General features: G+C 42.1%; 1 protein-coding gene across 5 annotated transcripts in view; it reads left to right on the top strand.

Annotated features, from left to right (window-relative positions):
• LOC124431388 (rhombotin-1-like) overlaps positions 1-18,355 on the top strand; it is a 63,546-nt gene that overhangs the window by 7,634 nt on the left and 37,557 nt on the right. The window contains exons 1-2 of one of the 5 annotated variants that reach the window (XM_046979254.1): positions 11,629-11,816; positions 12,620-12,682. The exons of 1 other annotated variant lie outside the window; for it this stretch is intronic. The gene's annotated coding sequence lies outside the window, so the exon portion shown is untranslated. Of the gene's footprint in view, positions 1-11,628; positions 11,817-12,619; positions 12,683-16,743; positions 16,776-18,355 lie in introns of those variants that run through there. 3 more of the 5 variants (XM_046979251.1, XM_046979257.1, XM_046979255.1) reach the window with 3 other exon arrangements.

Genomic DNA, 18,355 nt, shown 5'->3' with positions numbered 1-18,355 from the left:
GTTTTCAACATCTGGCACGATCCTAGAGAAGAATTCGACTTGGTTTCATCCCCACTTTTCTTTGCCATGGCAGAGGATTGCTTTTTTAATCGGTGAGCACTCGCTGGAAAATAGCTACTTTGTCCAGGCACGCCGTGTCTATAAGTGCCACGATCACTTGCCCTACACCCACGGCAAATCTATTGACCATTGACACACATGCACGCGTTACGATCGGCCCTGAAAATTAAGATCGGCCGATCGTGTTCCGTTCTCTCTCTTTTTTTTTTCTTTTCCCCTACTACATTCGACCTTATAGCGTCGTTCTGTAAATAAATACGTGACACTGATTTCTCTCCATGTATTTCTTTCATCGTAAAAATATAAAGAGAGCGAGAGAGAGAGAGAGAGAGAAAGAGAGAGAGAAAGAGATGTCTTTTATTTTTCAATTGGCAATATATTGTTGTTAAATCGAAAAAAATGACACATGATAAAAGATGTTTGATCAAGGTAACTTCTTTCTTTTTTCTTTCTTCTCTCTATTAAAAAAGTTTGGAATTAAACGTATCAGAATTTAATATAGCTTGGAAAAGAGAGAGAGAGAGAGAGAGAGAGAGAGAGAGAGAGAGAGAGAGAGAGAGAGAGAGAGAGAGAGAGAGAGAGATAAAAGTCTCTCGAGCAGACTGAAAAGCAAAATGTATACGCGGGTTTTTAAGTTCGGGCACATGGATGTTCTTCGATTCGAGTAAGGCGCAGACGCGTACTCGAGAAACAAATAACCGGAAGAAAAACGATGTACGTACATCGTAGATATATAGTACGTATTTAGGTACGTACAACACCAGGGTTGGTTGATGGTTATACGTCACTGACAATAACAGTGCAGCGAACGGTTTCGAAGCACAAGTGCAAATAAATAGGCTGCACTGCCATTCCATTTGCTAGATTAGAATCAAATATAATTTTTCGAGGGTGTTCGATCGGCTCGATCGAGCGAAAAAGAAGCCGAGCACGCTATCCTTTTCTCGCTTCAAATCATAAAATTGCTTTCTCTCGTGCTTCCAACATCGGACCTGACAAACGATAGCTCACCGTGATTTTATTACTTCTATTTTTTTTCTCTATTGATCTCTCTCCCTCTCTTTCGTTCTGTTATTTGTTTTTTTTTTCCTCCTTTTTATTTACTTATTTATTTATATTTTTCCATAATTATTTATCGTTATAATTACGAGAAATTTATAACGCGTTACGAGCAACTCTCTTTCTCTTTCTCTCTCTCTCTCTCTCTCTCTCTCTCTCTCTCTCTCTCTCCCTTTTCGATTACCGATCTCATCCTTTAGATACCAAATACGATCCCATTCGCGTCATTTTCCGCGACGTTTTTCCGGCGCGTTCGACGTGACAAAATTTCTACGGTCTACTATGTGGGAGCGAGTAAGCGAGCGAGGCATGCGTGAATAAGTAGACCGCCATCCTATTTGGTAGATTAGAATCAAATATAATATTCCGAGACGATCGTCTTTAATACCTCTTGTCGCTGTAAAAGCTCTTCGGCGTTCTCTCGAATACGTTGTTAAACGAGATAATTCGTTTCTTCTTCTTCTTCCTCCTCTTCCTCTTTTTCTTCTTTTTCTTCTTTATTTTATTACCATTAAAAAGGAACCTAACAGAAAAAAAGAGAAAGAGGAAAAAGTAAAAGAAAAAGAGAGAAAGAAAAAGAAATGAAATCAATCCTCTTTCTCGTACTCTTTTATCTCGTAAAACTTAACTCCGCTATGTCTGGATGTTTACGTTATCCAGGAAGAACAACAGTGAATTTACCGTCGGACACATCTATACTTTAATTTCGCTAGGAAGCAATATGCGTCATTTATACGGCACAGGGCGTCGGCGTCGGCGTCGGCGACGGCGGGTGTGTGTGGATTTTGTAATCTCAATCTAGCGAGAACCAGGGCCGCCGTGTCTGATGGAGAAAAGAAGCCAGGTGGCTGCAGGTGCGGTTACAGCTCGGCCATAAATCTTACACCTCGTAAACGAGTTCTCTCTGTTACTCTTGCTTTTCTCTCTCTCTCTCTCTCTCTCTCTCTCTCTCTCTCTAGTTCCCCCTCTTTCTCTTTCTATACGCGTACACGTTGTACGATTTCGATCCGAAGGCTCTTATGAGGGCGTTTACAAATTTATACTGCGTCTTATCTGGCCTTCCAAATGGCGACAAAGCTAGCAATACGAACGCACACGCATCTACTCATACACGCACGCACGCATGCACGCACGCAGCCAACGCACACCACTCATATTCTTTTTCCTTTTCTTTCTTCGCGAGTAGCCTAAGTGAGTTTTATATAATACCTACTATACAATACGTCGTAACACAGAACACGCACGTAATACTTTTTTTTCACGCCTCGTCGATACGATTTTGCGGGAGGGAGTTCTCTCTCTCTCTCTCTCTCTCTCTCTCTCTTTTTTCCCCTCGCATCTAATTTTGCCGAGCGTTTTCTTTTTCCATAATCAAATGCACCGCTTTTTCAATCTCAAAAAGCGATTAATAAGCCGATTATTTCCCCTATAATAAGCGCATTACGTTGTCATTATGGCGTCGACTCTGTCCCATCGTCGCTTTTCGGAGAATAACGCGAAACATTCAGAGAGAACGTTTATCATGTTTATTTGAACAATCCACCCACTCTTTCTTTCTTTTTTTCTATCTTTCTTTCTTTCTTTCTTTCTTTCTTCTTTTAGACGATAGACGAGAGAAATATTTTCAACTGTTATATTTAAGATATTTAAAAACGCATCGGAGCATAATGGCTGACGTAAAACTTATAATCGTCTCCCACGATATCGCGATCGATCTTTGAGCAATAATGAAAATCTTGTATCAATTATCGATCCATTTAAGAATGTTTATAATTATGCCGTTCGTTTAAGGTTAATAGTAATCGATGTCATGTAACAGACGTGATAGCGTACGTACGTATGGATTTGTTGTATTTATTTTTCTTTATCGATTATGCCTCTCAATTGGCAGATTTTTCAATTAAGAACGTTTCTTAAATGGGCATTGATACGAATGACAATTAAAAGGTCGCGTTTAATCGGTTAAATTTGGTTCGTTGATGCGCAAAGAGAAGAAAAGGTAAATATTTTACAAGTAGTTAGATAATTGCCGTGCGATAGATTTTCATTGGTAAACCGGAAACGAATTCCCACGAGAAGACTAAATATTAAACGGGCAATTAGAGTTCTCTCTCTCTCTCTCTCTCTTTATGCGACGCTCATTGTTATTATTATAATTATAGATCGTTCGTCGTCGGTCAGGTGCTCGCAGGCAACGAATTAATACTCGCGTTTGGCTAATATGCAATGCCGTTACGGCGTATTACGGTAGAACACGTTGGTGGCAGGGCAGCATCAGGATGGAGGTGGTAGAGTGCGTTTGCTCACCGCAAACGTGCGAGTTTCGAGCGGCCGATCGAAAAACCTACGAGCGTGTTGCGGTACGTAAGCCGCGTTTTCATGCGTCGCGACTAAGCAGCGGCGCGCGCGCGCGGAAAACAACGTTCTTTCCAATTATTGCCTCGTAAATCTGGTGGGAAACGACCGCCAATTATTTAGGTATTAGCCACCCATCTCTCTTTCTCTCTTTCTCTCTCTTTCTCTTTCGTTTTCTCTCTATGCTCGTTGACTCGTTTGCTCGCACGCGATAATAATCGTTCCTCGAACGAATATCGTTGCTAGCCCGCTAGTTCGTTTGCTCGTTCGATTTCATTCCCGTCATATTTCGCGGTCCCGTTTTACGTCAAACGTATGTTAGTCCGGAGGTAGCCGATAGGACGTTTCGATATTCGTAAATTATTCCAAAGCGAGGATAAAACGCATATACGCGTGTGATATAATATATAGAATTGCGATTATTTATGCGACTGATAATACCAACTCTATAGCAAATGTAATCGGGATTTATTAAAGATGCATCGACGAATTAGAGAGAGAGAGAGAGAGATAGTCATTAGTTTCATCTCATGTTAATGGTTCATTACTTCGATCTCGTTTGACGCGACAACGATGTATGGCCTTGGCGAAAATATATTCATGACTTGTCATACGATTTCTGATGGCAAGTTTCACGGTTCCATTTGAAAAAAACATAACTCACTTTGGACCCCCTCAGTATTTACGGGTTCTATTAGAAAACTGTCAGGGTTGTGATCCCACGTGCCTGGCTCGTGCCAACACATGTCGGCGTTTTCGTATCAGGAGGCGACGAAGAACCAACGACGATCCTAGAATCTCTAAGGCTTATAGGATTCGCCGTAGTCTCCTTTTCCTAGTGTTATGTTCCTTGACGACGACGAGGACGACAACAACGACGAGGAGGACGATTCGATGCGTCTAGCAATGTTTCACCACTTTTCTTCGAGATTTCTTCGAGAAAAATTTCATATAACAAAATAATAAATTTTAACGATGTTAAGTAATTTACGTAGAAAAAAGAAAGAAAAAGAAAAAAAAAAGGAAAAAAAGAAAAAAAGAAAAAAAAAGGAAAAAGAAACAAAAAAACAAAGAAAGAAAAAGGAAGAAGATCGGTCACTATGGAATCTATTTTATCGACGACTGCCTGTCGACGTGGCTTCGATCGGTTGCCCTCATCGTTGTACGATTCGATGGAGCGATATGGAATATTAATTTTCGCTAACTCACCCGATCCCTCGATTCCCAGCGGCATCCGTCCGTTTCTCCGCTTCACTCTCTCTTTCTATTTTCCCCCTCCCCCCATCAGCCCCCAGTTCCCAAAACCCCACCGCCGCCCTCGTCGATCCCCTCTCCTCTTCCTCCTCATCCTCCTCCTCCTACTCCTCCTCTTTCGGCCTGTCGCCACCTCGTGTCTCGTCTCGCCGAACAATGTTTTCCAATTAACTTTATTCGAAATCGAACGACACCCCGTCATCTCCTTTTCCTCCCTTTTAATTCAAACCTCCTCTCTCTTTCACCTCCCACTCCTCCTGGCGTAGCACAAACGATAAAAAGGTATTTCCATCTCGTCGCTCAAAACGTATACCGAGAGCGATTACTTGTAATCACGAGGAGAGAGACACCGAACGGGGCTCGTGAAAATTTGATTTCATTTAAAGAGACAAAGACAGAAGGACGAATAAATTCATTTACTATTCGTTCATCTTTAGGGGGCGAGGTAGCAAATGGATAAAAAATTAAAAGCAACGAATGGAAGGAAGACAAATGTGAACGTTAACGAGTTAGTTAAAAAATATAACGGAAAGAAAGATGGAGCGCAAATAGAGAGAGAGAGAGAGAGAGAGTAAGAGAAAAAAAGAAAGAGAGAAAGATCCACATTGATTCGGGCGTTACTACTAGGATCGAAGCGCAAAGTGTCAGTGGCGGGTGGATACCGCGGAAGCAACGGCACCCCTCAAGCTTAAAGCGGCGCCGATACGAAGGCAAAAGCATCGATCGTCGACACAGGAGTGGTGGTGGATAGTGGTAGTGATGGTGGTGGTGGTGGTGCCGAGCTCGGTCGCTCGCACGCAGGTGACGCGTCATATCCCCCGTAACTTTTTACTCGGTGCAACCGAATATCACGCTTGCTTGGACCTCGAGTTCACGGATAGATAGGTTCCTGCTTGCTCCGGCATAGGTACGTCGTTGATTCGTGCGCGCGAGCGCACCTATGTTCGGACAATACGTTATTACGGGGTAAGCTTTATAAGCGACCCCTTATATCATCCCCCTCGCGCTCAATGCAATCTCATTACCGTGGATGCACTCTCCGTATTAATACCGAAAGGAATTAACTTTCGACGTTATGGGATCAAATGTCATTAACTTTATATTGCCAGCCGTGCCGGTTAGGAGTGACGCAGTGAGGTGAAGAAAGAGAGAGAGAGAGAGAGAGAGAGAGAGAGAGAGAGAGAGGGAGGGGTTGAGAGAGAAAGAGAGATAGAGAAGGAGAGGAAGAGGAAAAGAGGGTGAGGGCTCCGTTAAAATAAACACGTCACTGGGCCGCGAGCGAGCCCTCCGCGTCCTCTCGACGACGCACGCGTCCTATCGTTTTACGTGCGTCAGGTCCGTTTGAAGCTTGGACTGAATTTAAATTGCCTCCCTCTACTACCTCCTCCACCTCTTCTACCCTTTACCCCTTACCTCTTATTCTCTTGTTACTTTGTCCTTCTTTCTCTTTTTATTTATTAGAGGGAAAACGAGTCTTTGTTTCTTTTAATAAATGAAAGTACCTTTCGTCAATCGCTGGTATTTAAAAAATGAAATCCTTTTGGGGTTCCCAGAGGTGAAATCTACACGCAAGATGCAACATGTAACGAGAATTCATAGTAAAGAACGCCTTAGCAGTTTCTACTTTCCCAAGGAACGTCGACATATATATATATATATATATATATATATATATATATATATGTATATATATGTATATATGTATATATCGACGAGTATCCAGAGCGAATGTAAAATTCAGTTTTCGTTCGAGTCGTTTTAGCTGTGGAGGATCCTCCTCTCCTCCCTCCTCCCTTCTCTTTCTCCTCCTTTTTCCTTCTGCACTTCTTAAGGAAGGCTGCAGACATCGCGGGTGGTCTTCACTCGTTTCCGTTCTTTTCGCGCGGCTCCTTTTAAAAGTTTATCGCGCGTTAAAACGATCGCGTTTCATTGGTAGCTCGGACTTTAAAGCTGTCTTCCGTTTCTCTTTTCCTCGTCTTTTTTCTTTTTTTCACAACGTTTTCTCTCTCTTGCGTTTACGTCCCGAAGGAACCCTTTAAGGCGCGACGACATCCGTTCCGTTGCTCTTGTTCGGCTCCTTTGATCGCCGTTAGTAGTATTTGTCTAAGAAAAAGAGGACCGAGTAAAAAATCCTACGGCCAATAACGTGCCACGCAAAAATTTGATAATACCCCTTGCATATGTATCAGATGTATTAAGATTCTCCAAGAGAGAAATAATATACGATATCGTAGTTTTAAAAGGTTACAAAGCGATATCAATGCGATACTAATTACTTTGGTAGAGACTATCGCGGAGAAATATTCGCAGTAACGATACTAGAATTTTCAAAGAAATAACGAGGAAGGGCAAGAGAGAGAGAGAGAGAGAGAGAGAGAGGGGGTAAAGAGGAGGAAGGGACACAAAGTATACTCGTCGTGCACTTTGGTGAGCTCGTGGCCAGCTCGTACTCAATTACATTACTTGCGCTAATGTTATTAACGCTGTGGCCGTACTAGGGGTTGTCTAGGGAGAATCGGAGAACGGTAGCTAACTCCGGCTTTTACCGCATTTTTACCACGTTCGTCATGCTAGCACGAGCCTATACATACATTGCATTTATTTCGCATCGACTTTGTCGACCATACAAAACTCAGTAATACTACTTATTTTTATTTTCTTTTTTTTCCCCTCTTTCTCTCTCTCTCTCTCTCTCTCTCTCTCTCTCTCTTTCACCGTTCACTTTATACGCAGAAAACTTTCACCGACGAGCGGACGCGTCGTATTTGCGGTGCACTCGTACCATTGTAGTTTCAACCACCTCGCTACGGGACGACGAAATAAACCCTGCGACACGCAGCTCCTGCGGTGCGGTTATAACGCAACCATCCGCACCGTTCCCTTTACAACGTTTTATATCCTCCTTCTGTGAAAAATGCGCGCGGCGCGATAATGCTCGAGGCATACCACTTCGTTTTCCACGACTGACTCTCTCCCTTCTTTTCCTTCCCTTCTCATTTTTCTTCGAGGGTCCTTCCACGTCGAGTGATCCAATACAAATTACCATTGTTTCCATCTGATATTTCGTCCAATGTTGATTGTCGTTGATCTAATGAAAAATTTTTAATCTGCCGACATATTTCGAATTTTTATTAATATATAAAAACATATTAGATGTATTGGGATTATTTCGAATACATTTGGCTATATAGATCAGCCCGATATATTCAATTACTGTAATGGATATAACTTTCCGGAGGGTGGAACAGATTAAAATAATCCATTTCGAATCGGTTTACGATTTATTTTATTTTTTTTATTATTATTATTATTATTATTATTATTATTATTATCTTTTTTCTTTTTTTTAATCAATCAGCAAAAAAAGAAAAAAATAGGTTGAACAAGTTTTATGAATTTACTCTTTGAAAAACGATCTTCCTTGTCTCTCAAGCATCGTCATCATCATCATCATTATTATTATTATTATTATCATCATTATTATTATTATTATTATTATTATTATTATTATTATTATTATTATTTCTTCCTTTACTCCCATTCGTCTTTGGTTGTTAGCTCGATGCAACACACGTGTCGCCAATTTCGTGGCGACTTTTTGCCAGGCAGTCCCGGATGAGACTCATTATCTCGTGATGCAGACACATCGGACTCATCGTTGGCTTTTGCGTTTGAGTTATGGGAACGTTTCGTGTTTGGATGGAGTGAAAGATAGCTGGTTAAATTCTAAGAATTCTTTTTGAGTTTTAATCGCGATCAAGATTATCAGATAATATTCGATAATTTATGTAAAACGTCAAATACGAATGCGGAATTTTATCGTGCGATTCGATGAATGAACAAGAGAGAACGAAGGCTAAAACGAAAAGGAAGACGAAGAAAGAGAGGAAAGAAAGAAGAAGAAGGGTATCGTGTGATGGCACGAGGGGTGAATCCATCTGCTAAGTGCGGATAAAATTACCCCTCGATGCCTCTACCGGCAGACTCCCTGGATATCTGGCCGTTCGTTCCACTCGTCTTTTCCTTTCCCCTCCCCTCTCTCTCTCTCTCTCTCTCTCTCTCTCTCTATCCTTCTCGAGTAAATAACTTAGATGCGTCCGTTGGTCGCTACGTTTGCCAACGATGGTTCTCAACTCGTGTCTTTTTTCACAACACGTTTTAAAAAGATCAAAAATTAAATCTCTTTTATTTTTTTGTTCTTCCCAACATCTATCAATTCTTAAAATGCAATATGCACGTTAAACGATCGTATGATCCCAATGAATAACGCAACTCGTTTTATATTTTTCTTATTGTTTATAAGTTAAACCAGAAGAATATTAAATAGATGGATAAATAAAGGATCATAGCAAAAAGAATATTTCGAAGATCGTTGAGAAAGGGTTGTGTCGGTCCGGAAGACAAACCGATCGACGAGAAAGGAGAAGGAGAATGAGCATTGGTAGAATGCAGAAAGAAAATCGGAAAGGATAGCAACATCTCGAGCGTGTGCGGGTGCGAGCGCGAGCGCGAGCGCGCGCGTGTCGTCTCTTCTCCTTTCCTTGGAATCTAATTTCGTCGAATGTCATCCCAGAGAGTCGGAGGAGAGTGCAGCGATCTGCATTCGAGGTTGAATCGCTCGATAGCAATTTCCAGGAAAGGAGAGTACGAGACTCGACGTGTGCAGAGAGGGAGAGAGAAGAGAGGTAGCGAGAGAGAGAGAGAGAGAGAGAGAGAGAGAGAGAGAGAGGTAGGGAGAAGGAGAGGGAGACAGACAGATAAAGAAAGAGAAAGAAATAGAAAAGGAGAAAGAGAAGAGATGGACCGATATAGGTGAATGTAAACGCGTGTATCACGTACGTAAATGTAGAAGAAAGAGAGAGAAAAGAATGGGAAAGAAAGGAGAGGGGATAAGTATTGAGAAAGAGAGGGAGACAGAGGGAGGGAGGGAGATAGATAGAGAGAGAAGGAGAAGGGATAGGATAGGAGGGGGTGGATCCTACAGGAGGATACGCCGTCCTTTCCCTTCGAAGCCCCGTCGTCGAAGTATTGAGTCCTGTATCATGGCGGCTATAATACATTTTTTATCTGATTGAGGGGATCTCCTTTATGGAGGGTGTTCCGTACACACAGCTTTGAGTTGGAGCTCTCGCGAGCCCTGTATATATATATATATATATATATATATATATATATATATGTGTGTGTGTGTGTGTGTGTGTGTGTGTGTGTACGTTGTCTCCCTTTCTTTCTCTCTTTTTCACTTTCGGCCATCGTCGTCGATTTTGTCGTTAGATGGGGAGAAGAGAAGCGGTAGGGATACGCGCGTGCCTGTATTTCAAGAGAGAGAGAGAGAGAGAGAAAACGTGCCTTTTTTTCTTTCCCTGCGTTTTCCGCATCGGCCGATACTCGTGACACCATTGCCGCAAAGAGGGTGTCATCGTTGCTTGGTGCAAAAAGATATCGTGCTTTTTAATAATTTATTATTGTCATATTTTTATTGCACATATTAATAGATTGCATATAATAAAATGTTCGGTATGTTTTTGTGCGTGGACTGTTAGATTATCGCATTGAAAAAAAAGATTTTTATTTATCTATTTCTTTTTTTTTTGTTTTTATTTTTTTTCCCTCTCTTTTTTTCCCTTCATCGAGAAAACTTAATTCGAAGTTATAATAAGTCGATATATCTTTGCAAATATATGCCAGGCTTATTCTTCATGCATCGAGACGGAATTCATTTAATTTTGATGGAATATACTGAATCCTTAATGCACCTAACTGTAACAAGTTTAGAGTAGAGGATGTAAACTCGGTTGTTATTAGATTTTTATTCCTCAGTTTCTCGTGGAATAACGTACGAGTATCGCGTCGTGCATGATGCAGGACTTTTATTGATTCCACGGGAATCTAGAAAATGGCCATATTGGAGATCGTGCGGGTAAAGGATATTAAAATGCATTCAATGCGATCGGCTGCCAATTTATAAAGCTCTTTCAGCTTGGAAGTACTCGTTCGTCTTTCCCGACGGTATTCCCTTTATTTCACCGAACAAATCCAGTAACTCTGCATCTACCGAATGCTTCGTTATGTTTATGTTAACGAATAACGTCGCATCCTCGTCGTCATTGGTGACGTCGACGAATATTTGTTCTCTCTCTCTCTCCCTCTCTCTCTCTTTTTCCACGAGGAGAAAAAAAGAAAGAAAAGAGAAGAAAAGAAAAAAAAAAACATGCCTTAAATGCTCGCCTTAACTCGAAAGCTACGACGACCCGCATATATAGGAACGCTGGGTTGCATTTGGTAAATGGCAATCAAATATGCACGATCGATTAGCACGTCCGTGCCTAAAAGCAAACAGTGCTCTTCGACGCGAGAGAATGTACGTTTTAAACGCGTTGCGCGCCCGCATCCGTTGTGTTCGTTGTACGGCTCGTTAGAGCCGATAGAGGAGCGAGTTAAATAATAAAAAGGCGAGCTATCCGAGCGATCTGTTTCGTTTTATTCTTAAAAGAGAAAACGATAGATAACTAGATAGCACTTGATATCTTTCGATCATTTTTTCTCTGTTTATTTTTCTTATTTTTTTTATTTCTCTTTTCGTTTGGAAAAATTTCCCTAGTGTCGAACACAGCTAGCTATCGTTTTCATTCAGTACTCTCTCCCCCGCCCCCCTCCCACCGCCCTTCCCCAAATAAGTCGGTCGCCGCACTACGTCTATTCGTGTAAAGAAGGAAGAAGAAGCGAGAGAAACAAAGACGGATAGATAGATAGATAGATAGATAGATAGATAGATAGATAGATAGATATATATGGAGAGAGACGGATGAAGTCGTGCGAGAAGGAAGGAGAGAAAAAAAAGAGTGGGGGAGGAGGAGAAGGAGGTTGGGTGTTTGGGGGAGGTGTAGTAGAGGCAGAGAGGTTGTGTCAGTGGTGGTATAGATCTGGCGGAGCGGAGGCCGCTGCAGGGGATTGAAAAGCAATTTCCCCGTGAGGGACGCGCGGTGTGTGGGCCGAGCTTTATATTAATGATCCAGATATATTATCGGACGTGACCGAAATTGCTGTCAAAAAACTCGGATATTGGATCGAAAGGAGATTGCGAGACGGTCGGTCCTCTTCGTCTCTCTTTCTATCTTTCGTTCTCTCTCTCTCTCTCTCTCTCTCTCTCTCTCTTTCTCTCACTATCTATCTCCGTTCACTCTTCTGTTGCCGGGGTTCTCTCTATACTTCGTCGTCTATACCGATCGGTCACTGCGGAAAACGGCATCGATCAAATAGCGCGGGAAAAGTCAGCTCTCGCGGTTGTTTTGCCGTTTGTTTTCCTTTCATACAGAACGAAATATTTCATATCTCTTTCCTACGGGATCAAACATCGCGGTAGGATACGATCGTAGTGTACCCGATGCCGACGCTCGCGTTACTCGCTTTAAAAAACGATATTAACTTGATGGAATTCCGAGATGGAAGGGTAGCTAACAAATCGTCATTACGATCGGATCGAATTAAAAGCAGGTCGTTAGAATGTGAGAGGGAAGAAGTACGGCGTTTTGGATTCCGCATCGAAGGCATCTCTCTTCACATCCCAACTACACACTATCTTCTCTCGTTCGACTGAGAGAGCTTATCGAAGCGAGAAGGAACGTTCTTTTTTTTTTTTTTATTTTTTTATGCGGGTCCCTTAAGTGGCACCTACTACGTACCGCCGTGTACATCGATGCGCGTGTCCGAGCGCTTTTATGCAGGTTCTCGATAAGGAACCTCCTCGGCCTCGTTAACTACCAATTCCTCCTCCTCCTCCTCCTTCTTCTCCTCCTCCTCCTCCTCCTCCTCTTTCCCTTCCTCCTTTTCAATTGGTATCACGAGAGCTCAGCCATTCTAATTTTTCCCCCCCTTTAATTCTCTGTCGCAGGTTATGTTAAATCGTTTCTCCGCTGACGTCGTTCCGAAGGTCGTTCCGAAGGGCCAGCGAGAGGTGAGTGAAAAAAATGGACGAACATTTTTCTTCCCTTTTTTTCTTTGTATTCCATATTCCTTTTGCGATAAAGAATAGGAAAAAGAAAATATAAAAAGCGAATCGTCATTTTCTCAGGAAAGAATTTATATGTTTCGAGTTAGATCGAGATATACACAAGGGACAGATAACGCGCATCGTGAAGGCTTAGCAGTAAAAGCCATTGCTAAGCCTAACTAAGGACGGTGATGAGGAGTGTAATGATGAAGTCGGGAGATGGGAATCATGGTGCGACGCGATGGCGCGGCTCGCGATCCAGTCGGCAAAGACTAATTTCCGGTGGCTCGTATTTATACGGTTAGTTATACCGAGCGAATAATACGGACCCGGCGACCTCGGTTGGTTCATCGAGGGGCGGCCAAGTTAGCCATACGTCCGTCTGTCCGTCTGCACGTCTATCCGTCCGTTCGTGCCCGCTTTCTCCCTCTCTTTCCATCTCTTTCGTTCTCCTCTTTCTCTCTCTCTCTCTCTCTTTCTCTCTTCCCCTTCCTCCTCTTGGTATATAACTCAAACCACGCGCTCAACTGTACGGGTGGTAGGCGTAACTGAATTTCCATAGCTCGGTAATTGTAATGCACATTCGTTAGTCGGCAACGAGAACGAATGGAATTAACGCACGACTACTCTCCGCTAACTTATATTTTTTTTTTATTATATTTATACTTTATACAGTGAAACTTATATTCGTTGTATTTTTAAACTTATTTCTAACGCGTTCGTTCCAACTAATCATTATTATTATATGATCGTTAAACTTTGTCCGACTCTTTATAAGAAGCTATTTCTTATTCGGATTGTCCTATTCTCTTAATTGTCAAGAAACACAATGGGTTAAAGGTTAAAACAATGAACGCGTCGAACTAAATAAGAGAACGTAGACGCAAATACCACTGGTGTATGTGTGTATATTGTATATATTTTATATATATACAATATATAATATATATATATATATATATATATATATATATATATATATATATATACATGTCGACATGTATTTGCATGTGCAAGGGAGACGTTTGATTGGCCGTGACGTCGATGCTTTAAAGTGGCTTGCCAGCCCCTTGATTGGATTCTATCATGGACACAATGGACTATACATTGCGCGACCTGACTTGAGAGCGCATTGGATAGGAGACAAGAGAGAGAGAGAGAGAGAAAGAGAGAGAGGGAGAGAGAGAGAGAGAGAACGAGAGAAAGAGATAGAGAACGAAGAAAAGGAGAAGTAAAAGTAGTAGCGCAAATCTTCAACGATGTTAAAAACAATAACGTGAATAATCAGCAAACATTTAATCATAGATATATCTCTAGTATTTATAATTGTTAATAATTGGACATTTTCCGATAGTGATATGAGCGTTGATGAAACATTGAGTACACTTGATAGTTAGGTTCTAATCAGCGTTAGTTGGAACCCCTTTAATAGGTAAAATCGTCAAGTGTCAAGGCATGTGTAGGGCAAGAGACTAGGGAGGAATCGCGAAGAGGGCTGTGATGGCCAGTGAATCCTGCCTGTCGTTGGGTATCGGCCAAACGAGAAGAGACGTCAGAGATAGAGAGAATAGAAGGAGAGGGAGAGAGATACAGAGAGAGGGTAGGAAAACGAAGAGTTGCGTAGCAAGCTAGGTGGGGGGGTTGAGGAAGAGGAGGAGAAGAGGAGGAGGAGGAGGAGGAGAAAGTAGTAGTAGTAGTAGTAATGTAGTAGCACAATAGTAGTAGTAGTAGTAGGTAAGAGGAGGGGTGACGAGGAAGAAGGGTCGGGTCGGGCGTACTTAGTTAGCGGACAATGCGGCCCCTAATGAACAGCCAGGGGCGCCCGGCAGACCAGCTACTGGAGCACGCCATCTAGTACGAGACAGACGGATTACGTTGCTTCGGCTCGGCAACCGTTCCGGCGAGCCGCTTAAGAGGACCGCAGACCGAGCAGAAATCGATCAAAGACGATGAATACTTGGACAACCATCTCCTTTCTTTCTTTTCTTCTTCTTTTCTTTTTTCTGCCCACCCCCCCTCACCCTTTTTGTTTTATCCTCTCCCTCGATCTCACCTCTTGGATTTCCCTTCAACGTACGTTAACACCAGCGATCTTATCGAGGACACTTTCATCGATGCGCAAACGATGAATTCCTAGAGATAGAGATTTTCTCATCGAATTCGATATGATAATTTGAAAAGTTCGACGATAGGGCAACGTTCACTCCGATAAATGTGTTCTTTCGATGTCCGTTCAACGTTTCTTTGGATTTTTTCTTTCTTTTTTTCTTTTTTCTTTTTTTGTTTCTTTTCCTTTACTTTTTTCTTCTTCTTTCTCTCTCTCTCTCTCTCTCTCACTTTCTTCTTCTCCTTCCATTTAATGGACTTCGAAGCGATTATGCGGCGATCACGTGTGCTCGTCGGCTTGAAACTTAATTAAGATAACGACGGAACTTTGCTCGATCGAATGGGAAGAAAAGGATGGAAAATTAAATGACTTCTTTATTAGCTATTTTACCTCGGCCTTCTCTCTCTCTCACACTCTCTCGCTTCTATTTTTTTTCTTCTTTCTCGTTCGAACTTCTTCCTCTCTCTTTCTCTTTCTATATGTCTCTCTCTCTCTTTCTCTCTCTCTCTTTCTCTCTCTACGAAGTAAATTTATTAACGATACATATTCTCTAGTAGTGGTACAGCACGTTTTACGAATCTATCGGTCTTCTCTGCGTGACTTTAGTTACGAGAGAGAAAAGGATCGAAATTGCTAATGAATGAAACGTACACATACCTAACTGTACGCTGCTTTCATTTAATTAATGATCGCTACGGTGCTTGTTGAGAGACATCAATAATTCGAGACCCACTGGCTTTTCATCATTCAGCGAGCTCGTTTTAGCGTAAATCGTAAGAGAAACTCGAACAGGGAGAATCAGTTGATTTGTTACACGCAGTAAGTAAAAAATACAAATTAGAAATAATAAGCGGGTCGCACTTAATTATTTATCATTCGATTCAAATTTTTCTTCTGTTTTTATTATTTTCCCCTTTTCCTTGTTATTTCCTTTTTTTTTCACTCTTTTTTCTTTTCTACTTGCATTAATTATATAAGATGAGTTACGTGCTTTTAAGTAAGGCAGAAAATAAGGATATTTTTTCTTCTTTTCTTTTTTTTCTTTTTTTATTTTCACGGTAAATCTCAAGGTACATATATATGTACGTACGTACGTATAAAACGAAGCGCGTTAACTGAGAACCATCGGTCGGTGGTGCGCCGTGCGGCAGTTGTAATTGGATTCAATTGTGCCGCGTTAAATCAGTGACCGCGCTCTCCCGCCGATCCTCCGTTATGTGCCTATCCATCCGTTACTCCTCCGACGCGATTCGTTCGAATAACTTGGTCGCAGTGCGCACGAAAAATCGATCGACTCTTCGTCGTTCAGTGAAATGTACAAAAAAAAAAAAAAAAAAAAAAGAAAATAAAATAAAAAAAATAAATGAATAATAAAAACGAGGGAAAGAGAGAGACACACAGCTAGTAGCTTTTGGCGTGACGAAAGTTGAAACTCTTTCTCTCTCTTTACCTCGCTAATTATTTACAATATTAGCGGATGCGTTTAATTATCAGCCGTAAAAATTTCCACGCCTTTTAAACGATCGCTCGCATGATTTTTTATTCCTCCTTTCGTTTCTCTTTAAACGACACTTAAAAAAGGTACGACTTTTTTATTAACTTGGACGGCGCAAAAGTGGGAATAAATTTAAAAGAAAAAACAAAACAAAAAAAAAATTGAATAGATCCTCTGTTGCCTCGATCGATCGATCGATCGAAGATCTTGGAAAGTTTACGAAAGAAAACATTAAATTAGTATCCTCTGTTAGTAGGGAAGAACAGAGAAAAAATTATAGTAAGGTATTATTAAGACGTGTTCTTGTGGTTTATGTTTTAAAGCTTCCTCGATGATCGCAGGGGTGGTTTTAACGGGCACGGTGCGCCTTTGGCGCCATCTCGGGGAATCGCAAAGGGGTGCGGAAGGGCCACTGGCTTCGTAAATACCTACTGCCAGCTCGCATCGGTAATATTGTAAGCGGTAATTTTACTAATGGCATTGCCGCGTTTCTCTGTTTTCTATTACTGCTTATATCTTCCCTTCCCTCACTTCCTTTTCTCAAGCGCACACTGTTTCCAAGCACTTTCCCTCGTCCCCTCTTTCCCCTTTCTCCTCTACTTCGTACACACCCTCCTTTTCCCTTTCCTTGGCACTTGCTTATAACTCTCGTGCATGCGTAGCCACTGTCGTCGTGTAGGTATTACCTCTCTCTCCTATGTCCTCTCCTCCCTTTTCCTCCTGGAAACCTCCGAGACTTCCATAGAGGGAGCCACTTCTATCCTCACCCTGATAAACCCCCGTTGTACGCGTATTTCCCTCGCTCGAGCAGGGAATAGGCCGCGTGTTTCGAGTGTCGCAGCTATCGTTACCAGGACTATACCGGGTGTCCCATCTTGAAAATCCATCGATATATCTTACTCGATTATTTGTAAAAGTTTGGAAAGACATTTGGTACATTTTGTTTACATCGAATGACGTAATTTATTATCACGAGCTCTCCTTCTACATATAAATTCGTAGTTCATATGGACGTTCCGATTGAAAGTATCGTGAAACGAAAGGGACATTATGGACACCCGGTATAATCTGGCATTCGGATTAACCGAAGTGCCGAAGCTTGTGCTCGGTAAAAAGTACGCGAGCGACAAACGCGATGCTTCGTGTTCCCGCGTGAAACGCGTTGCTGGTTAAGGGGATCGTAACACGTGGTGTTAGGTAGGTAGGTATGTACGTACATACATAGATGTATACGTACAACTTAGGGATCGCATAAACTCGATCGATTATTTCACAGAATCGAATAACTCTCGAGGATTCTTTAGGCAATTTTGTTCGCGGCGATTAATCATCGTGACTCGTTAGATATTCGCGAATGAAATGGTCGTCGTAAAATATCCCAGAGCTCCTATTTCATAACGACAACTGACTTGTTCTCTTTTTTTTCTTTTTGCTTTAGACAGAGCGCGAGTTAGCTAGCTAGCTAGCTAGCTAGCTAAGCTAGTCAGGCAGCCAGCCAGCCAGCCAGCCAGCCAGCCAGCCAGTCAGCCTGGTGGTTGGTTGCTGCTTGGCTGGTCGTTCGTCGCGTTCTCGCGCGCGCACAAAAGTGGAAGACTTTGGAAGGCAACGTGAGTTTAATGAAAATAGTTCTTACGTTTTTACGCGACGCTCTCGGAAGCGGCGCCCAGCCTGTACGCTCCCTTAACGAAGATTCTAATTAAGCGAGCCTTCCACCGTCAACCTTCTTCCCGCCACCCCTTCTCTTTCTCCTTCTCCTTATCCCACCGCCTCCTTTTCCTCCGTTGCCATCCTCGAGCACCACCAACACCACCACTAACCACCACCACCCTTGCTCTCAATCTTACGCTACTACCTTTTTCGATTTTCATACCAGCCGACGAACACGGTGGCGAGTCACGAGCGGCTAATTTCGACGATCGTTCGATCGTTCATAGTCCTTCAACTTTTTCTTCATTTTTATTCATTTCATTGAAGATTCTTTCTCTCTCTCTCTCTCTCTTTCTCATTATTAGACGCTTTAGATCGAATGCCACTT

Source organism: Vespa crabro, chromosome 21, assembly GCF_910589235.1.
Source record: "Vespa crabro chromosome 21, iyVesCrab1.2, whole genome shotgun sequence".
NCBI lineage: Eukaryota > Metazoa > Arthropoda > Insecta > Hymenoptera > Vespidae > Vespa > Vespa crabro.
The sequence above is the reverse complement of the archived record's forward strand: the minus strand, read 5'-3'. Positions and strand labels throughout refer to the sequence as shown.